Source organism: Oncorhynchus masou, chromosome 3 (assembly GCF_036934945.1).
Source record: "Oncorhynchus masou masou isolate Uvic2021 chromosome 3, UVic_Omas_1.1, whole genome shotgun sequence".
Taxonomy (NCBI): Eukaryota; Metazoa; Chordata; class Actinopteri; order Salmoniformes; family Salmonidae; genus Oncorhynchus; species Oncorhynchus masou.
The window spans coordinates 12792015-12815820 of record NC_088214.1 but is presented as its reverse complement, the minus strand read 5'-3'; the positions used below and the strand labels follow the sequence as shown (position 1 = coordinate 12815820).

At 43.0% G+C, this 23806-nt stretch overlaps 1 long non-coding RNA gene across 6 annotated transcripts in view; it reads right to left on the bottom strand.

Moving 5' to 3' along the window:
- LOC135510454 (uncharacterized) overlaps positions 1-23806 on the bottom strand; it is a 75520-nt gene that overhangs the window by 42148 nt on the left and 9566 nt on the right. For 4 of the 6 annotated variants that reach the window (XR_010451126.1, XR_010451121.1, XR_010451124.1 and 1 more), the window contains one exon: positions 17316-17462. This is a non-coding gene — a long non-coding RNA (uncharacterized LOC135510454). Of the gene's footprint in view, positions 1-17315; positions 17463-19360; positions 19436-21570; positions 21842-23806 lie in introns of those variants that run through there. The other 2 variants (XR_010451122.1, XR_010451123.1) reach the window with 2 other exon arrangements.

The window sequence follows — 23806 nt, the reverse complement described above, 5'->3', positions numbered from 1 at the left end:
CCCTGTATATAGCCTCACATTGATCTGGTACTGGTACTCCCTGTATATAGCTCCATATTGATCTGGTGCTGCTACTCCCTGTATATAGCTCCACATTTATCTGGTACTCCCTGTATATAGCTCCACATTGATCTGGTACTCCCTGTATATAGCTCCACATTGATCTGGTACTCCCTGTATATAGCTCCACATTGATCTGGTACTCCCTGTATATAGCTCCACATTGATCTGGTACTCCCTGTATATAGCTCCACATTTATCTGGTACTCCCTGTATATAGCTCCACATTGATCTGGTACTCCCTGTATATAGCTCCACATTGATCTGGTACTCCCTGTATATAGCTCCACATTGATCTGGTACTAGTACTCCCTGTATATAGCTCCACATTGATCTGGTACTGGTACTCCCTGTATATAGCTCCACATTGATCTGGTACTGGTACTCCCTGTATATAACTCCACATTGATCTGGTACTCCCTGTATATAGCTCCACATTGATCTGGTACTCCCTGTATATAGCTCCACATTGATCTGGTACTCCCTGTATATAGCTCCACATTGATATGGTACTCCCTGTTTACAGCTCCACATTGATCTGGTACTGGTACTCCCTGTATATAGCTCCACATTGATCTGGTACTCCCTGTATATAGCTCCACATTGATCTGGTACTGGTACTCCCTGTATAAAGCTGCACATTGATCTGGTACTGGTACTCCCTGTATATAGCTCCACATTGATATGGTACTGATACTCCCTGTATATAGCTGCACATTGATCTGGTACTCCCTGTATATAGCTCCACATTGATCTGGTACTGATACTCCCTGTATATAGCTCCACATTGATCTGGTACTGATACTGCCTGTATATAGCTCCACATTGATCTGGTACTGGTACTCCCTGTATATAGCTCCATATTGATCTGGTACTCCCTGTATATTGCTCCACATTGATCTGGTACTGGTACTCCCTGTATATAGCTCCACATTGATCTGGTACTGGTACTCCCTGTATATAGCTCCATATTGATCTGGTACTCCCTGTATATAGCTCCACATTGATCTGGTACTGATACTCCCTGTATATAGCTCCACATTGATCTGGTACTCCCTGTATATAGCTCCACATTGATCTGGTACTGGTACTCCCTGTATATAGCTGCACATTGATCTGGTACTCCCTGTATATAGCTCCACATTGATCTGGAACTCTCTGTATATGGCTCCACATTGATCTGGTACTCCCTGTATATGGCTGCACATTGATCTGGTACTGATACTCCCTGTATATAGCTCCACATTAATCTGGTACTGATACTCCCTGTATATAGCTCCACATTGATCTGGAACTCTCTGTATATGGCTCCACATTGATCTGGTACTCCCTGTATATGGCTGCACATTGATCTGGTACTGATACTCCCTGTATATAGCTCCACATTAATCTGGTACTGATACTCCCTGTATACAGCTCCACACTGATCTGGTACTGGTACTCCCTGTATATAGCTGCACATTGATCTGGTACTGGTACTCCCTGTATATAGCTCCACATTGATCTGGTACTGGTACTCCCTGTATATAGCTCCACATTGATCTGGTACTGATACTCCCTGTATATAGCTGCACATTGATCTGGTACTCCCTGTATATAGCTCCACATTGATCTGGTACTCCCTGTATATGGCTGCACATTGATCTGGTACTGGTACTCCCTGTTTACAGCTCCACATTGATCTGGTACTGATACTCCCTGTATATAGCTCCACATTGACCTGGTACTGATACTCCCTGTATATAGCTCCACATTGATCTGGTACTGATACTCCCTGTATATAGCTCCATATTGATCTGGTACTCCCTGTATATTGCTCCACATTGATCTGCTATTGGTACTCCCTGTATATAGCTCCACATTGATCTGGTACTGGTACTCCCTGTATATAGCTCCATATTGATCTGGTACTCCCTGTATATAGCTCCACATTGATCTGGTACTGATACTCCCTGTATATAGCTCCACATTGATCTGGTACTCCCTGTATATAGCTCCACATTGATCTGGTACTGGTACTCCCTGTATATAGCTGCACATTGATCTGGTACTCCCTGTATATAGCTCCACATTGATCTGGAACTCTCTGTATATGGCTCCACATTGATCTGGTACTCCCTGTATATGGCTGCACATTGATCTGGTACTGATACTCCCTGTATATAGCTCCACATTAATCTGGTACTGATACTCCCTGTATATAGCTCCACATTGATCTGGTACTCTCTGTATAAAGCCTCACATTGATCTGGTACTGGTACTCCCTGTATACAGCTCCACACTGATCTGGTACTGGTACTCCCTGTATACAGCTCCACATTGATCTGGTACTGGTACTCCTGCATATAGCTCCACATTGATCTGGTACCCCTGTATATAGCTCCACATTGATCTGGTACTCCCTGTATATAGCTCCACATTGATCTGGTACTGATACTCCCTGTATATAGCTCCACATTGATCTGGTACTCCCTGTATATAGCTCCACATTGATCTGGTACTGATACTCCCTGTATATAGCTGCACATTGATCTGGTACTCCCTATATATAGCTCCACATTGATCTGGTACTCCCTGTATATGGCTGCACATTGATCTGGTACTGATACTCCCTGTATATAGCTCCACATTAATCTGGTACTGATACTCCCTGTATATAGCTCCACATTGATCTGGTACTCCCTGTATAAAGCCTCACATTGATCTGGTACTGGTACTCCCTGTATACAGCTCCACACTGATCTGGTACTGGTACTCCCTGTATATAGCTCCACATTGATCTGGTACTGGTACTCCCTGCATATAGCTCCACATTGATCTGGTACCCCCTGTATATAGCTCCACATTGATCTGGTACTCCCTGTATATAGCTCCACATTGATCTGGTACTGATACTCCCTGTATATAGCTCCACATTGATCTGGTACTGGTACTCCCTGTATATAGCTCCACATTGATCTGGTACTGGTACTCCCTGCATATAGCTCCACATTGATCTGGTACCCCCTGTATATAGCTCCACATTGATCTGGTACTCCCTGTATATAGCTCCACATTGATCTGGCACTGATACTCCCTGTATATAGCCTCACATTGATCTGGTACTGGTACTCCCTGTATATAGCTCCATATTGATCTGGTGCTGCTACTCCCTGTATATAGCTCCACATTTATCTGGTACTCCCTGTATATAGCTCCACATTGATCTGGTACTCCCTGTATATAGCTCCACATTGATCTGGTACTCCCTGTATATAGCTCCACATTGATCTGGTACTCCCTGTATATAGCTCCACATTGATCTGGTACTCCCTGTATATAGCTCCACATTTATCTGGTACTCCCTGTATATAGCTCCACATTGATCTGGTACTCCCTGTATATAGCTCCACATTGATCTGGTACTCCCTGTATATAGCTCCACATTGATCTGGTACTAGTACTCCCTGTATATAGCTCCACATTGATCTGGTACTGGTACTCCCTGTATATAGCTCCACATTGATCTGGTACTGGTACTCCCTGTATATAACTCCACATTGATCTGGTACTCCCTGTATATAGCTCCACATTGATCTGGTACTCCCTGTATATAGCTCCACATTGATATGGTACTCCCTGTTTACAGCTCCACATTGATCTGGTACTGGTACTCCCTGTATATAGCTCCACATTGATCTGGTACTCCCTGTATATAGCTCCACATTGATCTGGTACTCCCTGTATATAGCTCCACATTGATCTGGTACTGGTACTCCCTGTATAAAGCTGCACATTGATCTGGTACTGGTACTCCCTGTATATAGCTCCACATTGATATGGTACTGATACTCCCTGTATATAGCTGCACATTGATCTGGTACTCCCTGTATATAGCTCCACATTGATCTGGTACTGATACTCCCTGTATATAGCTCCACATTGATCTGGTACTGATACTGCCTGTATATAGCTCCACATTGATCTGGTACTGGTACTCCCTGTATATAGCTCCATATTGATCTGATACTCCCTGTATATTGCTCCACATTGATCTGGTACTGGTACTCCCTGTATATAGCTCCACATTGATCTGGTACTGGTACTCCCTGTATATAGCTCCATATTGATCTGGTACTCCCTGTATATAGCTCCACATTGATCTGGTACTGATACTCCCTGTATATAGCTCCACATTGATCTGGTACTCCCTGTATATAGCTCCACATTGATCTGGTACTGGTACTCCCTGTATATAGCTGCACATTGATCTGGTACTCCCTGTATATAGCTCCACATTGATCTGGAACTCTCTGTATATGGCTCCACATTGATCTGGTACTCCCTGTATATGGCTGCACATTGATCTGGTACTGATACTCCCTGTATATAGCTCCACATTAATCTGGTACTGATACTCCCTGTATATAGCTCCACATTGATCTGGTACTCTCTGTATAAAGCCTCACATTGATCTGGTACTGGTACTCCCTGTATACAGCTCCACACTGATCTGGTACTGGTACTCCCTGTATACAGCTCCACATTGATCTGGTACTGGTACTCCCTGCATATAGCTCCACATTGATCTGGTACCCCCTGTATATAGCTCCACATTGATCTGGTACTCCCTGTATATAGCTCCACATTGATCTGGTACTGATACTCCCTGTATATAGCTCCACATTGATCTGGTACTCCCTGTATATAGCTCCACATTGATCTGGTACTGATACTCCCTGTATATAGCTGCACATTGATCTGGTACTCCCTGTATATAGCTCCACATTGATCTGGTACTCCCTGTATATGGCTGCACATTGATCTGGTACTGATACTCCCTGTATATAGCTCCACATTAATCTGGTACTGATACTCCCTGTATATAGCTCCACATTGATCTGGTACTCCCTGTATAAAGCCTCACATTGATCTGGTACTGGTACTCCCTGTATACAGCTCCACACTGATCTGGTACTGGTACTCCCTGTATATAGCTCCACATTGATCTGGTACTCCCTGTATATAGCTCCACATTGATCTGGTACTGATACTCCCTGTATATAGCTCCACATTGATCTGGTACTGGTACTCCCTGTATATAGCTCCACATTGATCTGGTACTGGTACTCCCTGCATATAGCTCCACATTGATCTGGTACCCCCTGTATATAGCTCCACATTGATCTGGTACTCCCTGTATATAGCTCCACATTGATCTGGCACTGATACTCCCTGTATATAGCCTCACATTGATCTGGTACTGGTACTCCCTGTATATAGCTCCATATTGATCTGGTGCTGCTACTCCCTGTATATAGCTCCACATTTATCTGGTACTCCCTGTATATAGCTCCACATTGATCTGGTACTCCCTGTATATAGCTCCACATTGATCTGGTACTCCCTGTATATAGCTCCACATTGATCTGGTACTCCCTGTATATAGCTCCACATTGATATGGTACTCCCTGTATATAGCTCCACATTGATCTGGTACTAGTACTCCCTGTATATAGCTCCACATTGATCTGGTACTGGTACTCCCTGTATATAGCTCCACATTGATCTGGTACTGGTACTCCCTGTATATAACTCCACATTGATCTGGTACTCCCTGTATATAGCTCCACATTGATCTGGTACTCCCTGTATATAGCTCCACATTGATCTGGTACTCCCTGTATATAGCTCCACATTGATATGGTACTCCCTGTTTACAGCTCCACATTGATCTGGTACTGGTACTCCCTGTATATAACTCCACATTGATCTGGTACTCCCTGTATATAGCTCCACATTGATCTGGTACTCCCTGTATATAGCTCCACATTGATCTGGTACTCCCTGTATATAGCTCCACATTGATCTGGTACTCCCTGTATATAGCTCCACATTGATCTGGTACTCCCTGTATATAGCTCCACATTTATCTGGTACTCCCTGTATATAGCTCCACATTGATCTGGTACTCCCTGTATATAGCTCCACATTGATCTGGTACTCCCTGTATATAGCTCCACATTGATCTGGTACTAGTACTCCTGTATATAGCTCCACATTGATCTGGTACTGATACTCCCTGTATATAGCTCCACATTGATCTGGTACTGGTACTCCCTGTATATAACTCCACATTGATCTGGTACTCCCTGTATATAGCTCCACATTGATCTGGTACTCCCTGTATATAACTCCACATTGATCTGGTACTCCCTGTATATAGCTCCACATTGATCTGGTACTCCCTGTATATAACTCCACATTGATCTGGTACTCCCTGTATATAGCTCCACATTGATCTGGTACTCCCTGTATATAGCTCCATATTGATCTGGTACTCCCTGTATATAGCTCCACATTGATCTGGTACTCCCTGTATATAGCTCCACATTGATCTGGTACTCCCTGTATATAACTCCACATTGATCTGGTACTCCCTGTTTACAGCTCCACATTGATCTGGTACTCCCTGTATATAGCTCCATATTGAACTGGTGCTGGTACTCCCTGTATATAGCTCCACATTGATCTGGTACTCCCTGTATATAGCTCCACATTGATATGGTACTCCCTGTATATAGCTCCACATTGATCTGGTACTCCCTGTATATAGCTCCACATTGATCTGGTACTCCCTGTATATAGCTCCACATTGATCTGGTACTCCCTGTATATAGCTCCACATTGATCTGGTACTCCTGTATATAGCTCCACATTGATATGGTACTCCCTGTATATAGCTCCATATTGATCTGGTACTCCCTGTATATAGCTCCACATTGATCTGGTACTCCCTGTATATAGCTCCACATTGATCTGGTACTCCCTGTATATAGCTCCACATTGATCTGGTACTCCCTGTATATGGCTGCACATTGATCTGGTACTGATACTCCCTGTATATAGCTCCACATTAATCTGGTACTGATACTCCCTGTATATAGCTCCACATTGATCTGGTACTCCCTGTATAAAGCCTCACATTGATCTGGTACTGGTACTCCCTGTATACAGCTCCACACTGATCTGGTACTGGTACTCCCTGTATATAGCTCCACATTGATCTGGTACTCCCTGTATATAGCTCCACATTGATCTGGTACTGATACTCCCTGTATATAGCTCCACATTGATCTGGTACTGGTACTCCCTGTATATAGCTCCACATTGATCTGGTACTGGTACTCCCTGCATATAGCTCCACATTGATCTGGTACCCCCTGTATATAGCTCCACATTGATCTGGTACTCCCTGTATATAGCTCCACATTGATCTGGCACTGATACTCCCTGTATATAGCCTCACATTGATCTGGTACTGGTACTCCCTGTATATAGCTCCATATTGATCTGGTGCTGCTACTCCCTGTATATAGCTCCACATTTATCTGGTACTCCCTGTATATAGCTCCACATTGATCTGGTACTCCCTGTATATAGCTCCACATTGATCTGGTACTCCCTGTATATAGCTCCACATTGATCTGGTACTCCCTGTATATAGCTCCACATTGATATGGTACTCCCTGTATATAGCTCCACATTGATCTGGTACTAGTACTCCCTGTATATAGCTCCACATTGATCTGGTACTGGTACTCCCTGTATATAGCTCCACATTGATCTGGTACTGGTACTCCCTGTATATAACTCCACATTGATCTGGTACTCCCTGTATATAGCTCCACATTGATCTGGTACTCCCTGTATATAGCTCCACATTGATCTGGTACTCCCTGTATATAGCTCCACATTGATATGGTACTCCTGTTTACAGCTCCACATTGATCTGGTACTGGTACTCCCTGTATATAACTCCACATTGATCTGGTACTCCCTGTATATAGCTCCACATTGATCTGGTACTCCCTGTATATAGCTCCACATTGATCTGGTACTCCCTGTATATAGCTCCACATTGATCTGGTACTCCCTGTATATAGCTCCACATTGATCTGGTACTCCCTGTATATAGCTCCACATTTATCTGGTACTCCCTGTATATAGCTCCACATTGATCTGGTACTCCCTGTATATAGCTCCACATTGATCTGGTACTCCCTGTATATAGCTCCACATTGATCTGGTACTAGTACTCCCTGTATATAGCTCCACATTGATCTGGTACTGATACTCCCTGTATATAGCTCCACATTGATCTGGTACTGGTACTCCCTGTATATAACTCCACATTGATCTGGTACTCCCTGTATATAGCTCCACATTGATCTGGTACTCCCTGTATATAACTCCACATTGATCTGGTACTCCCTGTATATAGCTCCACATTGATCTGGTACTCCCTGTATATAACTCCACATTGATCTGGTACTCCCTGTATATAGCTCCACATTGATCTGGTACTCCCTGTATATAGCTCCATATTGATCTGGTACTCCCTGTATATAGCTCCACATTGATCTGGTACTCCCTGTATATAGCTCCACATTGATCTGGTACTCCCTGTATATAACTCCACATTGATCTGGTACTCCCTGTTTACAGCTCCACATTGATCTGGTACTCCCTGTATATAGCTCCATATTGAACTGGTGCTGGTACTCCCTGTATATAGCTCCACATTGATCTGGTACTCCCTGTATATAGCTCCACATTGATATGGTACTCCCTGTATATAGCTCCACATTGATCTGGTACTCCCTGTATATAGCTCCACATTGATCTGGTACTCCCTGTATATAGCTCCACATTGATCTGGTACTCCCTGTATATAGCTCCACATTGATCTGGTACTCCCTGTATATAGCTCCACATTGATATGGTACTCCCTGTATATAGCTCCATATTGATCTGGTACTCCCTGTATATAGCTCCACATTGATCTGGTACTCCCTGTATATAGCTCCACATTGATCTGGTACTCCCTGTATATAGCTCCACATTGATCTGGTACTCCCTGTATATAGCTCCACATTGATCTGGTACTCCCTGTATATAGCTCCACATTGATCTGGTACTCCCTGTTTACAGCTCCACATTGATTTGGTACTCCCTGTATATAGCTCCACATTGATCTGGTACTCCCTGTATATAGCTCCACATTGATATGGTACTCCCTGTATATAGCTCCACATTGATCTGGTACTCCCTGTTTACAGCTCCACATTGATTTGGTACTGGTAATCCCTGCTCCATTCTTGCATATTTTATTGTGGTCCTCTTGTGTTACTCTGCATCGTTGATAAGGGCTCGTAAACAAGCATTTCACGGTAAAGTCTGCGCCAGTTGTATTCGGCACGTGACAAATATAATTTATTGGATTTTGTGAGTAGCCCAGGGCTTCGAACTTGAGGGATAATAGGGAGGATGAATGGTAGCCTAGGGAGAGATAGAGAGAGGGAAGGGAGGAGGAATGGTAGCCTAGGTAGAGAAAGAGAGAGGGAAGGGAGGAGGAATGGTAGCCTAGGGAGAGATAGAGAGAGGGAAGGGAGGAGGAATGGTAGCCTAGGTAGAGAAAGAGAGAGGGAAGGGAGGAGGAATGGTAGCCTAGGGAGAGAAAGATAGGGAGGAGGAATGGTAGCCTAGGGAGAGAAAGATAGAGAGAGGGAAGGGAGGAGGAATGGTCGCCTAGGTAGAGAAAGATAGGGAGGAGGAATGGTAGCCTAGGGAGAGAAAGATAGAGAGAGGGAAGGGAGGAGGAATGGTCGCCTAGGTAGAGAAAGATAGGGAGGAGGAATGGTAGCCTAGGGAGAGAAAGAGAGAGGGAAGGGAGGAGGAATGGTAGCCTAGGGAGAGAAAGATAGAGAGAGGGAAGGGAAGAGGAATGGTAGCCTAGGTAGAGAAAGAGAGAGGAGAGGGAGGAGGAATGGTAGCCTAGGGAGAGAAAGATAGAGGGAAGGGAGGAGGAATGGTAGCCTAGATAGAGAAAGATCGAGAGAGGGAAGGGAGGAGGAATGGTAGCCTAGATAGAGAAAGATCGAGAGAGGGAAGGGAGGAGGAATGGTAGCCTAGATAGAGAAAGATCGAGAGAGGGAAGGGAGGAGGAATGGTAGCCTAGGGAGATAAAGATAGAGAAGGGAGGAGGAATGGTAGCCTAGGTAGAGAAAGATAGAGAGGGAAGGAGATTGGCTAATAAGACATCCATAGGCTCAACTGAATATATTGATTGTCCTGTTATTTTTTATTTATTTTACTAGGCAAGTCAGTTAAGAACAAATTCTTATTTTCAATGACGTCCTAGGAACAGTGGGTTAACTGCCTGTTCAGGGGCAGAACGACAGATTTGTACCTTCTCAGCTCAGGGATTTGAACTTGCAACCTTTCGGTTACTAGTCCAATGCTCTAAACACTAGGCTACCCTGCCGCCCCAATATGAGTTTGCAGAGTGAGTGAAGGAATATAATCTCAACAGACAGCTCACAGCTTTCCCCCAACGTCTAAAAAACCCCAACAATAAATCACTACCATTGCAGTGACAAAACATAGTCTCCTCAATATATCGCTTTGTCTGTGGTTATAGGGGAGGTAGTTTATAGTGGTAGAGACCTTCTCACTCACTGGGGGGCTAATTGTCTGTGGTTACAGCGGTGGTAGTTTATAGTGGTAGAGACCTTCTCACTCACTGGGGGGCTAATTGTCTGTGGTTACAGGGGAGGTAGTTTATAGTGGTAGAGACCTTCTCACTCACTGGGGGGCTAATTGTCTGTGGTTACAGGGGAGGTAGTTTATAGTGGTAGAGACCTTCTCACTCACTGGGGGGCTAATTGTCTGTGGTTACAGGGGAGGTAGTTTATAGTGGTAGAGACCTTCTCACTCACTGGGGGGCTAATTGTCTGTGGTTATAGGGGAGGTAGTTTATAGTGGTAGAGACCTTCTCACTCACTGGGGGGCTAATTGTCTGTGGTTATAGGGGAGGTAGTTTATAGTGGTAGAGACCTTCTCACTCACTGGGGGGCTAATTGTCTGTGGTTATAGGGGAGGTAGTTTATAGTGGTAGAGACCTTCTCACTCACTGGGGGGCTAATTGTCTGTGGTTATAGGGGAGGGAGTTTATAGTGGTAGAGACCTTCTCACTCACTGGGGGGCTAATTGTCTGTGGTTACAGGGGAGGTAGTTTATAGTGGTAGAGACCTTCTCACTCACTGGGGGGCTAATTGTCTGTGGTTATAGGGGAGGTAGTTTATAGTGGTAGAGACCTTCTCACTCACTGGGGGGCTAATTGTCTGTGGATACAGGGGAGGTAGTTTATAGTGGTAGAGACCTTCTCACTCACTGGGGGGCTAATTGTCTGTGGTTACAGGGGAGGTAGTTTATAGTGGTAGAGACCTTCTCACTCACTGGGGGGCTAATTGTCTGTGGTTACAGCGGTGGTAGTTTATAGTGGTAGAGACCTTCTCACTCACTGGGGGGCTAATTGTCTGTGGTTATAGGGGAGGTAGTTTATAGTGGTAGAAACCTTCTCACTCACTGGGGGGCTAATTGTCTGTGGTTACAGCGGTGGTAGTTTATAGTGGTAGAGACCTTCTCACTCACTGGGGGGCTAATTGTCTGTGGTTACAGGGGAGGTAGTTTATAGTGGTAGAGACCTTCTCACTCACTGGGGGGCTAATTGTCTGTGGTTACAGGGGAGGTAGTTTATAGTGGTAGAGACCTTCTCACTCACTGGGGGGCTAATTGTCTGTGGTTATAGGGGAGGTAGTTTATAGTGGTAGAGACCTTCTCACTCACTGGGGGCTAATTGTCTGTGGTTATAGGGGAGGTAGTTTATAGTGGTAGAGACCTTCTCACTCACTGGGGGGCTAATTGTCTGTGGTTACAGGGGAGGTAGTTTATAGTGGTAGAGACCTTCTCACTCACTGGGGGGCTAATTGTCTGTGGTTACAGGGGACATAGCTTAGAGTAGAGACCTTCTTACTCACTGGGGGGCTAAAAGACCCCTGCGGTTGGAGGGGGGGGGGCAGCTTTGTCCTGTAGTAAAGAATTACAATGGTAGAACTCCTTCAACCTACCCTGGAGGAGCAGTAAACCAAGAGGAACGAGAGGGGAGAGCAGACGGCTATAGCTAACTCAATTAAAACATATTAAACACAACATAAAAACAAGAGAATGAGAGAAAAGAACAAAAGAAGAAAGAGAAAGGGAGAAGAAGGGAAGTCAAATCTGGGCAAAGTGGATATCTGTCTGGATTTCTATCTTTTTTGTCTGTCTCCATTTTGATTGACGTTTACAATCTCAGACCAGGCAGACCAGGCAGACAGACCAGGCAGGCAGGCAGACCAGGCAGGCAGACCAGGCAGGCAGACCAGGCAGACAGACCAGGCAGGCAGACCAGGCAGGCAGACCAGGCAGGCAGACCAGGCAGGCAGACCAGGCAGGCAGGCAGACCAGGCAGGCAGACCAGGCAGGCAGACCAGGCAGGCAGGTATGCTCTCTGGCTTCAACCTCCCCTCATCTCCCCTCTTTTTCATTTCCCTACTTCCCCCTTCACTCATCTCTCCCCCCCATCTCCTCTCATCAGCTCTCCTCAGCTCTCCTCTCCACACCCATTCTGTCTTCAGTTTATATCCGTCTCTCCTTCAGTATATGGTCTTATAGCTGCAGTGATTATAGGAATTCAGAGGGAATGTCAGCTGCAGTTCAGAAGTGGCGCATGTAAGACATTATTAATCTACACTTCAAATACAAGCCACACAACACAGTATGTAACCTATTATATAATTGTCAAAGACCCCCAGCCATCCCAGTCATAGACTGCTCTCTCTGCTTCCGTGTGGCAAGCAGTACCGGAGCACCAGGTCTAGATCCAAGAGGCTTCTAAACAGCTTCTACCCCCCAGCCATAAGACTCCTGAACATCTGATCAAATGGCTATTCAGACTATTTGCATTGCCCCCCTCTTTTATTTTTGAAACTGCATTGTTGGTTAGGGGCTTGTAAGTAAGCATTTCACTGTAAGGTCTGTTGTGGAGCCTGTTGTTTTCGGCGCATGTGACTAATACAATTTGATTTGATATGTAGTACGGTAAAAGTCTGTCTCTCTCTCTTCACTCCTGTCCCTTCAAAGGGTAAAGATGAGAGAGTGTATTCTATTCAAACAGCAGGGTTTAAACCTCCACTAACAAACCCAATAAACAGACTATACATCACCTCACAATACTCCCACTGCCTGCGGCACAGATCATCTCCATACGCACACTGACGCTCACAATACGTCTTTACACAGAGCTAATTAGGAGGAGGTGCCCCTCTCTATTCTCCACCTCTGTCTGAATACCAGGGCAGGGGAGAGGAGAGGAGAGGAGAGGAGAGGAGAGGAGAGGAGAGGAGAGGAGAGGAGAGGAGAGGAGAGGAGAGGAGAGGAGAGGAGAGGAGAGAGAGGAGAGGAGAGGAGAGGAGAGGAGAGAGATGAGTGCTTAATAACTGTTCACTCAAAGGACTGGAAGGCTTGTGTCTTTTAATTTTGTGGAACGTAAAGCGAGATAGTTAATCGTGTCAAGTGGGGAGCAATATTAGTGTGACACAGCTCAGAGTAGCATGGATGCAGCTGAGGACGGTGGCAGGAGTGATTTGAGTGCGGCACCATTCTGGGTAGTGCACAGGCAGTGAGAGAAAGAAGAGGGAGAAAACTGTGTGTGTCAGGGCTCTGGTTGTCGATGCCACTGCAACGAACAGTAAGACAAGACCACAGTAACCATTTTTGCCATCTATATAACGGCTCACCTCAAACAATGAAACCAGTGGTAGAATATGTGTGGACTGTATGAATATGTCAACAATATTAGGTAGCTTTTAAAAGCCTAAAACATTTTAAGGTGATATCCTCTAATAACTAACTCTTTTGTTACAAATCGTGACTAAACATTTTAAATGTGCTCTGATATGAGTGAATACGTAGCTGCGACAACATTCTGAAGACTTCCTGAAATGCTCTCTCCCTCGCTCTCATATCGTTATTGTTATCATAGAGCCTGGCGATAGAATACTTGCATGAATCAAAGATGGTATTTGGTATTCTGTGTGTATAGCTGAATACTAAAATGTCCCCTTTCCCTTTCACACCCATGCCCCCATTATTAGGACCGGAATCACACTGAGAGTCCGCCTGCAAGACATTCCTCTAAAGTTGTCATGTCTTCCACCCACCCACCCACCCACACTGACCCCCATTCTCTCCTTGTTTAAATGTGCTGTCTTTTGTGTTTTCTCCCAAAGCATTCTAGGTGTCACACAGCCAAGCTCAAGGCTATGGGTCTGAGTTTGTCTGCAGGGGGTGCAGAGTGTGGGTGGGAATATAACAGCTATCAACACAACGTAATACAACACAACCGTAACTAACCATCTCTCTAGAGCATTATAACATCCTGAATGTAATAATATGCGACCGGCTATATCACTATCTGAACGATTCAAAAATGTGTCTAAACAAATCCTGAAATATATGTTCCATTACAAAATGCATTACATAACAATATTTTAAAACAGAGATGCAGTACTGTGCAGCTAAAATCAAGACTTTAAAAGGTGTTTTTGTTCTTCTGAAAGTGTAAGTTCAAGTTGAAATGAGGAATGATTTGTCTCCCCATCAAACCCAGTGGCCCCAAGTGAGGCTGCAGTGTGTTCTGGGAGAATGGCAGGTGTCTCCATGTCAGAGTGCCTCCCAGACAGCTCATTAATTTGCACAACTTTTATACATGAATGTTTTTCTCTGCGTGCTTGTATGCATGTGTGTGTATATATTAGCGATGGGACTTGACCCTAGCGAGCTGAACTACTGTTTTGCGTCTTGCTGGGCGTGGGAAAAAGACGAGACCTCTTTTCACAGCTGCTCTGGTGGATGGGCCATACCAATGAGGCCCCTACCACTACCCCCTGTCCCCCTGTACCCCATGCCCCCCCCCCCCCCCGTCTGTCTCCCCTGTTTCTCTCTCCCATTCAGTCTACAGCCGGCTGCCTTTCAAAACCTGCCACGAACCCCCCTACCCTTCCCTCCTCCATCGACCCCTCCCACCCCCACACACTCCTCTCATTATTCCAGCCCTAGTTTGCATAGAAATACCAGAGCTCTCTCTCCTCTCTCTCTCTGCTCTTAGGGCCTGAAGCCCCTCAACCACACAAACTATACATGTGTAAATTTGACTTGCAGGCCTTTGTATCGCCGTCCCTAGATTAATATTGTTTCTCTGTCATTTCACTCACAGACCTTCTTGTGAGACAATTGGAGTATTTTCATAACATATTTTGTTATGGTTGAAAATAGGAAAAAGCCAACAAATGATCTATAGGTCTGTGATTGTTTCTGATGTTCATTAATGCACTCCACATACATTAGTTCCCCTGTCATGACACACACACACACACACACACACACACACACCACCACCACCACCACCACCACCACCACCACCACCACCACCACCACTGCATTCATTTGCAGAGATGTTTCTCAAATCAGACTGCATAATGCTCAGGGCATAATTTACATCCACGTTTGAGAGCAGCGCACAGAGAAGTCTTTGCATACGGTAATATAAAAGCTTGGGAAAGTCTAGGCAAGTCAAAGACCCTCTGAAGACATTTCACTGAGCTAGCCTCCAACTGAACGCCCCAAGGTTGGAAGCCATGATGATTTGACCTTGCTTTGGACCTGGCCTTCTTGTTTAGGTACTCTTTGTCATTTCTTTAAGTACATCTTTAAATATTCAATGTATGTGAAGGTAGGTCTTAAAACGAGTCTTTACTCTAACATAAGCATCAAGAAAAATACTGCCATATTTCTAAAAATGACACCTAAGAATTAAAAGTGTCCTAGAAAATATGACTATTCCTTAAGAAAAAGTGAACAAAATATTAACAGATCGGGGTTACATGAATAGAAAGTGGAACAGAGAAAGAATGAGAAAAGGGGGGGGGTCTTGCCTAGGAATTAGGGGTGAAACGGACAGAGCCACCAGAACAGCCTTTCCACATGAGCAGTCCCAAACCCAGGATGAGCCCCTGTCCCCCTTGCTCACTTAAAGAGATACGGCACCGCAGCAAAGGCTCTCAAATATGGATTAGACAGCCAGCTGCCCTGCACCTTAGCTACAGCAAGACACTTTATCAGAGTGTTTCAAACGGATAAAAAGAAGTGTGTGTCTCTGAGTCAAACTGAGAGAGAACAAGAGAAGGGGGGGTGTAGAATGTGAAAAATGCAAACATTTCAGAGGATAAAGGAATAAACTCAATTATATTTGGAGTTGGTATTCAGTTTGTTCAAAATAATATTTAGGGAGTGTGTGGTTTGAGGAACAGTAACGTTGAACCGCCCCTTGCAGCCTTACCCTAACTCAAATTTTAGACAGCAAAATAATAGTACATTTGGCTTGGATTGCAAATACTGTATAGGCCTATATTAATTACTAAAAGTGTATTTATTTTTACAATCTAAATACATGTCCTCAAGACCTGAGGCTGTGAACATTTTGAAATTAAATATTTTACAATTAAAAAATGAACTATGTAAATGTATTTCAAATTGTTTTAATTATTAGATACAGTATTTGGAAAACTACCATGCTGTCTAAGTGGTATGAAGTATCTATCCATGGTCTCTGTCCTAAACACACACAACATACATACACACACAGCTTTGGGTTCTTACATACAGATCTACTTTGATCACTGTTTTCGCAGATCATTTTCCTGCGCAGCAGGAAATGCTAATTGTAGTGTATTCAAGGTTTAAAATGGCTTCTAAAGTTTCTAATTTCCACTTTATATTGATTGCCCTGTCGGAAAATGTATCAATCCCTAGAAAAATTTCAATGAATTATAATCCACATAATAATTCACATTTCCTGTTGCTCCAGGATTATGTGCCTGCTGTGAGAAGCAGGGTGAAATTAAGACGTTTAGGACCTTCCCAAAACCCAAGAAGACCTATCAACTGAGACAAAATTACCACCACTAGTAAAGCAAGCACATCTCAATAATGGACTAACTTCTACTCCCTTTCTCTCATTTATTTACGCACAATAGAAAACTATTCTGTACCAGAACACAACACTGGGGATGACTGCATTAGCTAGTAGCTAGTAGCTACACGGTACCTAATATACAAGCAAGAGCATCATATGCCTACGTCTTAGACTTCTCAATTGATGTATATACGGTCTGAGGACCAACGTTTTAACTACTCGTTTTAACTACTGCCGTACTCTTAGGGCCAACTTGTTAAGTATTTTCACCCGTGAAGAACGAAAGGTAAACTGAATATTAAGTGAAAGGATATGTGGAATATGATATATTTTATGTTTTTATCTGTAGTATTGTTACCTGTAAATTGGTGGTTGATCCTTGTAGGTTTGACCTGGGCCCTCCTCCTCCCAGTCCCTGGTATCTGAGACCTCAAGGTAACATGAGATGCCATTTTGTTTTCTGACAGGTGCACCTTCCAGTATGTACAATCACTTTTTCTTCTTCCTGAAATAAACAATTATTGAGAGACATGATGGGTTAGAATGCTGTTGATCAAAATATCAACCATTATTAACTGTTATTAACCGTTATCCACCATTATAACCGTATAAAGGATATCGGAGAATACAAATTGGGATATAGCAAGCACACCTAGGCCTGAATTTTCAAAATGACAAATGACGTTAATTATTTTGAGTATACTAACCTTAAAAATCATACAATTATAGCATGTGTTGTATCCACTGAAAACACATGTCATTGATAAATTCTGAAGTTTTGCTTGTGTCTCTGTGTTCCGTTGCTCTACTGCTAACTTTTCTAGTAGTCAACTAGAGATTGAGGAAGAGTCTGTGTAGATCATTTCAAATCATCCAAACATCAGCCAAGAAGACTCCTACTCTTCTTCCTACATTCTCATTCCAATTCAAGGCCAAACTTTCAACAACCCAGAAGTATACATCAAAGATTGAGCTATGTGTCACACATCCTCCAAATAGAATGTGGGTTATGAGACTTCACTCACAGCCAAAGATAGATCCTTATTTATGATCATTCTAAGAATAGTATAAATAGAACAGAAACTATTCTGTACTGTGTTACGTTGTTCAATTCTAGAACAATCTCCTCAGAATGACTATTCAAACTCACTTTGAACTTGGTCTGAAATACTGTACTGTACGCATAATGAACAACCAACGTCTACTTCAGGAACTTCAACAGAATAAACATTATTATGCCTCAAATACACACCTCCAGCAGTTAACTGCCACCAGTTACATGCAATCATTATCAGTAAATATAGATGGAATCATGAGGAAAACATTATAGGCTACATACCATGTTGAGAACATGTCACTGACCAGCTATATGAATTAGTTTCATTAGTTCTCCACACAAGGGCAACACAACCGTGATACTGAGATCAAAATACTATTTTGGAGCTGAATAGAGAAGATTGATCTATTTCTTTCTTACAGTAAAAAGTACATACACCCTGTTCTTCTGACGAGGTGAGAGGGATTTACATACATTCTGTGTATACAGTAAAACAATTACAGGAACTATCCAGCTGTGCCAACGTCTAACATCACACCTGTTTTGTGTGCATTCAAATGAACACTCCTTCTCACCCTACATAGAGGCCTGTGTCTCTCCTAACAATATGTAGGTGGCTGTAGCCAACAACATGAATCTGCTATCACTCAGTTCTTGACAGGTAAAACCTCAAGTTTGAAGATGGTAGAACGACTGTTGTTACGGCTAATACCATATCAAATCGTATTCGTCACATGCGCCAAATACAACAGGTGTAGAGACCTTACAGTGAAATATTTACTTACGAGCCCCTAACCAACAATGCAGAGTATATATACATAATATGGATAAGATTAAGAAATAAAAGTAACAAGTAATTAAAGAGCAGCAGTAAAATAACAATAGCAAGACCATATACTGGGGGGTACCAGTACAGAGTCAATGTGCAGGGGCACCGGTTAGTTGAGGTAATATGTACATGTGGGTAGAGTTATTAAAGTGACTATGCATAGATGATAACAACAGAGAGCTGCGGTGTAAAAGAGGGGGAGGGGAGGGCAATGCAAATAGTCTGGGTAGCCATTTGATCAGGTGTTCAGGAGTCTTATGGCTGGGGGGTAGAACCTGTTTAGAAGCCTCTTGGACCTAGACTTGGCGCTCCGGTACTGCTTGCCGTGCGGTAGCAGAGAAAACAGTCTGTGACTAGGGTGGCTGGAGTCTGATAATTGTTAGGGCCTTCCTCTGACACCACCTGGTATAGAGGTCCTGGATGGGGTGCAGGTGATGCAACTTTGGTTTTAGAAGTGGGGGGTACATAATATTATTATTGCATTTTTTCAGTCTGATAAACACGCCAAACAGCCTACCCGTCCACTCGGAGGCGTCCGCATGGTCCTAAAGCACACCGCTGCCTCATTTTGTATCACATTCCAATGATAAAACTAGGGGGAACAAAAATGCAGTTTCAGAATGTGGGGAATGTCCCCCCGTCCTCAGCGAAAGTTGCGCCCCTGGAAAATACACAAAATCCAATTGTAATCGTCTATGATTGTCATGAAAACGATAAGGTAGCCTAGGCTGTATGCTATGCAACTTATGTTTTCTTTTCATTATGTTTTTGCCCCAAAATACAGGTAGGCTATAGTAGGAAGGTGAATATATTGGTTTGACTATCAGGATTATTTTAAATATACAGTATTGAAACCCACCACTAAGTAAAGCTATACATTTCACAGAGATGTCTGATATGCAACAAGCTCTCACAATCTCACATCAGAATTGGAAGTTCATCCATGTTTCAGAAATGTCACATTTTTAAGTTGTTCCAAACATCAAATTTCGAAGTGTTTGCTTACTGCTTTGTATTGTTCCAAGGTTAAGTTTAGGCATTAACTCATAATGGTTCATGTAATGGTTAAGGTTAATGATAGGTTTAAAAGGAAAACATCAAAAACAACTTTCTATTGCTGGATTCGAACAAGCAACCTTGAGATGATTAAGATACATGGATGAATGTCTAATTCTGACATGAGACGTGAGAGTTTGTTGCATATCAGACATCTCTGTGAAATGTATAGCTTTACGTAGCCTTAGTAGTGGGTTTCAATTTATGTGAAGCCTATTTGAAGGTAACAGTGCTCACTGTTGCTCCTAGTGGCCGGTTTCCACTTCACCTCCCGACGTCCTGAGACATAGATGGACGTCGAATACTGACTTGTATCATGGGTGACCTGCCTGCTGATATCGCTGCTTCAAGAACCAAGTGACACCTCAGAACTGACCAATCGGACGAAATGTATTTCTTTACCCTTCTGTTTTTCCAGGCCGAATAGCAATAACACTATCAGAACAACTGTCTTGCATTTCTATATTCCTCATTTGCCTTTCCGGTTATAAAGTACAGCAGCTTAACTCTATAACTATTTAGAAATGTGCATTAGGTCCAAGTATCAAGATGCTCGACTGTTCGCATCCATTGACAGCGCAGCCAGCGTATTCTCAGCTCGTATTCAAGATAGGCTACACATCAGTTTAAACTGATTCATTTTTAGATGTATAATTTCACACCCGAATACACTAAATCCAAAGCTATCTACCGTTTCTCAGCAGGCAGGAATCAACTTGAATCCCCACGTCGGCATTTTGGGTGTTCTGAACTGGCACAGACATGTGCAGCATCCAGCGCCCCCCTACCTTCTCCCTGCCCAGACCATAGCCACCTCGACGCAGGCCCGGCTTCTGAAGTCCTTGGAATTAGTTTATACTTTCGGTTCTCTAGCTTTATGAAATTATAACTCATACAGCTAGATAACCAAAGACACAAACGAACCCGTCGTCTCTTAAAGGGGCCGCTGCGTAGCCGCTGTTTGTGGTCACATGGAGCAGAAACAGTCGTTGGAGCGAGGCGCTCGATAGGCTCTCCCGCACTGCCAACACACCGTATAGCTCCGTAGACAACGATGCTGTTCTCCCAGCATATGTATGCATGCCATGTATATAAATATATGTATTTATTTATTTATTTGTGTAGATAGGGCTATGTAAGGGAATGCTATCTACGTAGCTGACACACACCACACACACAGTCTTATCTATCAAGTTCAACGATTTACCGACTTAAATCTGAAAATATCACACCCATCTTTCGAACTTTAAAATATAATAATAAAAAGGCTATCATTTAGAGTAGCCTATAGGCTAGGTTACATTCAGATAGGGTATTATTTTAGTAAATCACATAGACCTAACGCAAAACTATAAGAAAGGCAATGCATGCGCTGGGTAGCAAATAGGCTATTGCAACAAAACTGCCTAAGCGCCTTAATTAAATTCTCAGCAACTAACATGTTGTTATTGCTAATATTGACAAAAAAATAGAAAATGCTGAGGGTACACGAAAAGCATAGTACTTAAAGCCATCACTAGGCAACATGAACTTCTTAAGGCTATCTCTTACTCATCCCAAAAATACAATTTCACACAAAGACTAATACAGTTCAGAATATTATCTTTATAACCTATGACAATACAATGAATACAAATTATGCACATCTTAAAATAAAGATATTTTACTCACAGATGCACAGTTCGTAGTATCCGTTCATCATTTTTGTTATTCCAATTTCTAAAAATGTATTTTTAGTAAGAATATGCAGATAGCCTGTAAGGCAAATTAAGATTTCAGTGTCAAGTTGAAGAAAGTAGACTATATGAGAATATACCACGGCAGATATCCATAGGCTACAGAATGGTGTCGCCTCCCTGACACACAGGCTGCAACTGACGAGCATGAGCTAGTTCACAATATGCTCATTGGTTAACTCCCCTGCGCGCCCCGCCTACTAATCCCAAACCGCCCTGACCACCACACACACACACACACACACACACACACACACACACACACACACACACACACACACACACACACACACACACACACACACACACACACACACACACACACACACACACACACACACACACACACACACACACACACACACACACACACACACACACACACACACACACACACACACACACGTAAAATGTAAATATTCATGGTGCATTTCACTATGTAAATGCATTATTGTGGTGTCGTCCTAACTGGAAGAGTCCATTATATTATCCACAAGCGTATATACAATGGAGACACCAAACATACTCTCAGAATAGACAAGTCAACCAGCAATTTAAGGCTTATACAACCCTAACCTTTGCAGCAAGAACATAGTTGTATGTCATTTGGGAATATTGAGCATTATCTTGAGAATCCCGTGCAGCACTGCTAGTTTCAGAATTAAGGTTTACACATTTACAGCAATGCTGTGGTTATCATAAATAGGCCTATACATAAGCCTATAAAACGCTCAGTGGTAATATGCACTGAAATAGCTACATATAATCACCAGGCCTAGAGGTTTTGTCAAAATCCCAAACACGGAATTGAAGGAGCTAGTGATGTTGATTTCATAATACATGACATCATAAAGGGTCATTTCGTGAAGTAGTTTAGGGAATGCCTATACCACCCACCGTTTTAACAGCGGGCCTATTTGAGAAAGGGCCTCTATAGGTCCACTCAGCATTCATTTTTACCTGGCAAAAATACAAATGTATTTCTTAGATTATAGATTGTCCAATCACTTATATTTGGCTGCATGTTGTCTCCGTTTACTCAAGTTTTTTTCAATTTCTTCACCACATACATGTTTAAATAGTCATCACAATTTGGTCAAAGATAAAATGTTTTAAAATATGAAAGGCATGAAAATAGTCAGGGGAGGTAAAGTGGAAAATATGATTCATGACAACTGTGAAAATTCCTAAATTACACCGTTCAAAATATAGCAAAAACATGCTCACGAATCGAGGGCTACACTTAACCGAAATTCGTGTTATTTTTGAACATTTCAATTAAGAGTTTTTAATGAGGTATAGGCCGATCTACGACTTATAATAGGAAAGAATAAGACATAAGACATACATATTTCTTCTATAGTGCTCTATACTCCGCATGCCATAACGACTTTTTCAAAGTAATACGATTGCTGTAAAAAAACAAACCAGTATTTTTAGGCATAGGCTACTTATAGGGCTGATGATCATCTCTTTCGCACATACATATTCTAAACTTGTGCTTCAAGGAATTTATCCAATTAGCCTACTTCCAAATATTCATTTCTGAGCTTCTCATCATCTGAGCAGTTCTGCTAACAAGCTCTTGCTAATTAATGTCTCTCATGATGAGCGGTGAATTGGGTCAACTAACTGGCCTACATTGGGTCAACTAGCTGGCTGGCCTAAATTTGGTCAACTACCTGGCTGGCCTACATTGGGTCAACTAGCTGGCTGGCCTACATTGGGTCAACTAGCTGGCTGGCCTACTTTGGGTCAACTAGCTGGCTGGCCTACTTTGGGTCAACTAGCTGGCTGGCCTACTTTGGGTCAACTAGCTGGCTGGCCTACTTTGGGTCAACTAGCTGGCTGGCCTATATTCTCTCTTACCTGTTGATCTCAGCAGCTATTTTAATAATGTTCATCACTGCTGCTTCCTCAGGTTTCTTACTGTACTAATGGGATTTGGTATTTTCGTCCACATTATCTTCACTCTAATATCCTCTATTTCAAAGCCAACAACAGTTTGAGATTTTACACCATGATGAGGTGTTATAGGAAGATCTGCATTTAGTCAAATATTCACTCTACATCAAACATGACCAGAAAATCTTCTCTCTCCCTCTACACACTCTCACTCTACACAACCACAGCCAAACACGCTGTAAAAACACACATTTACCCAAAAGGGA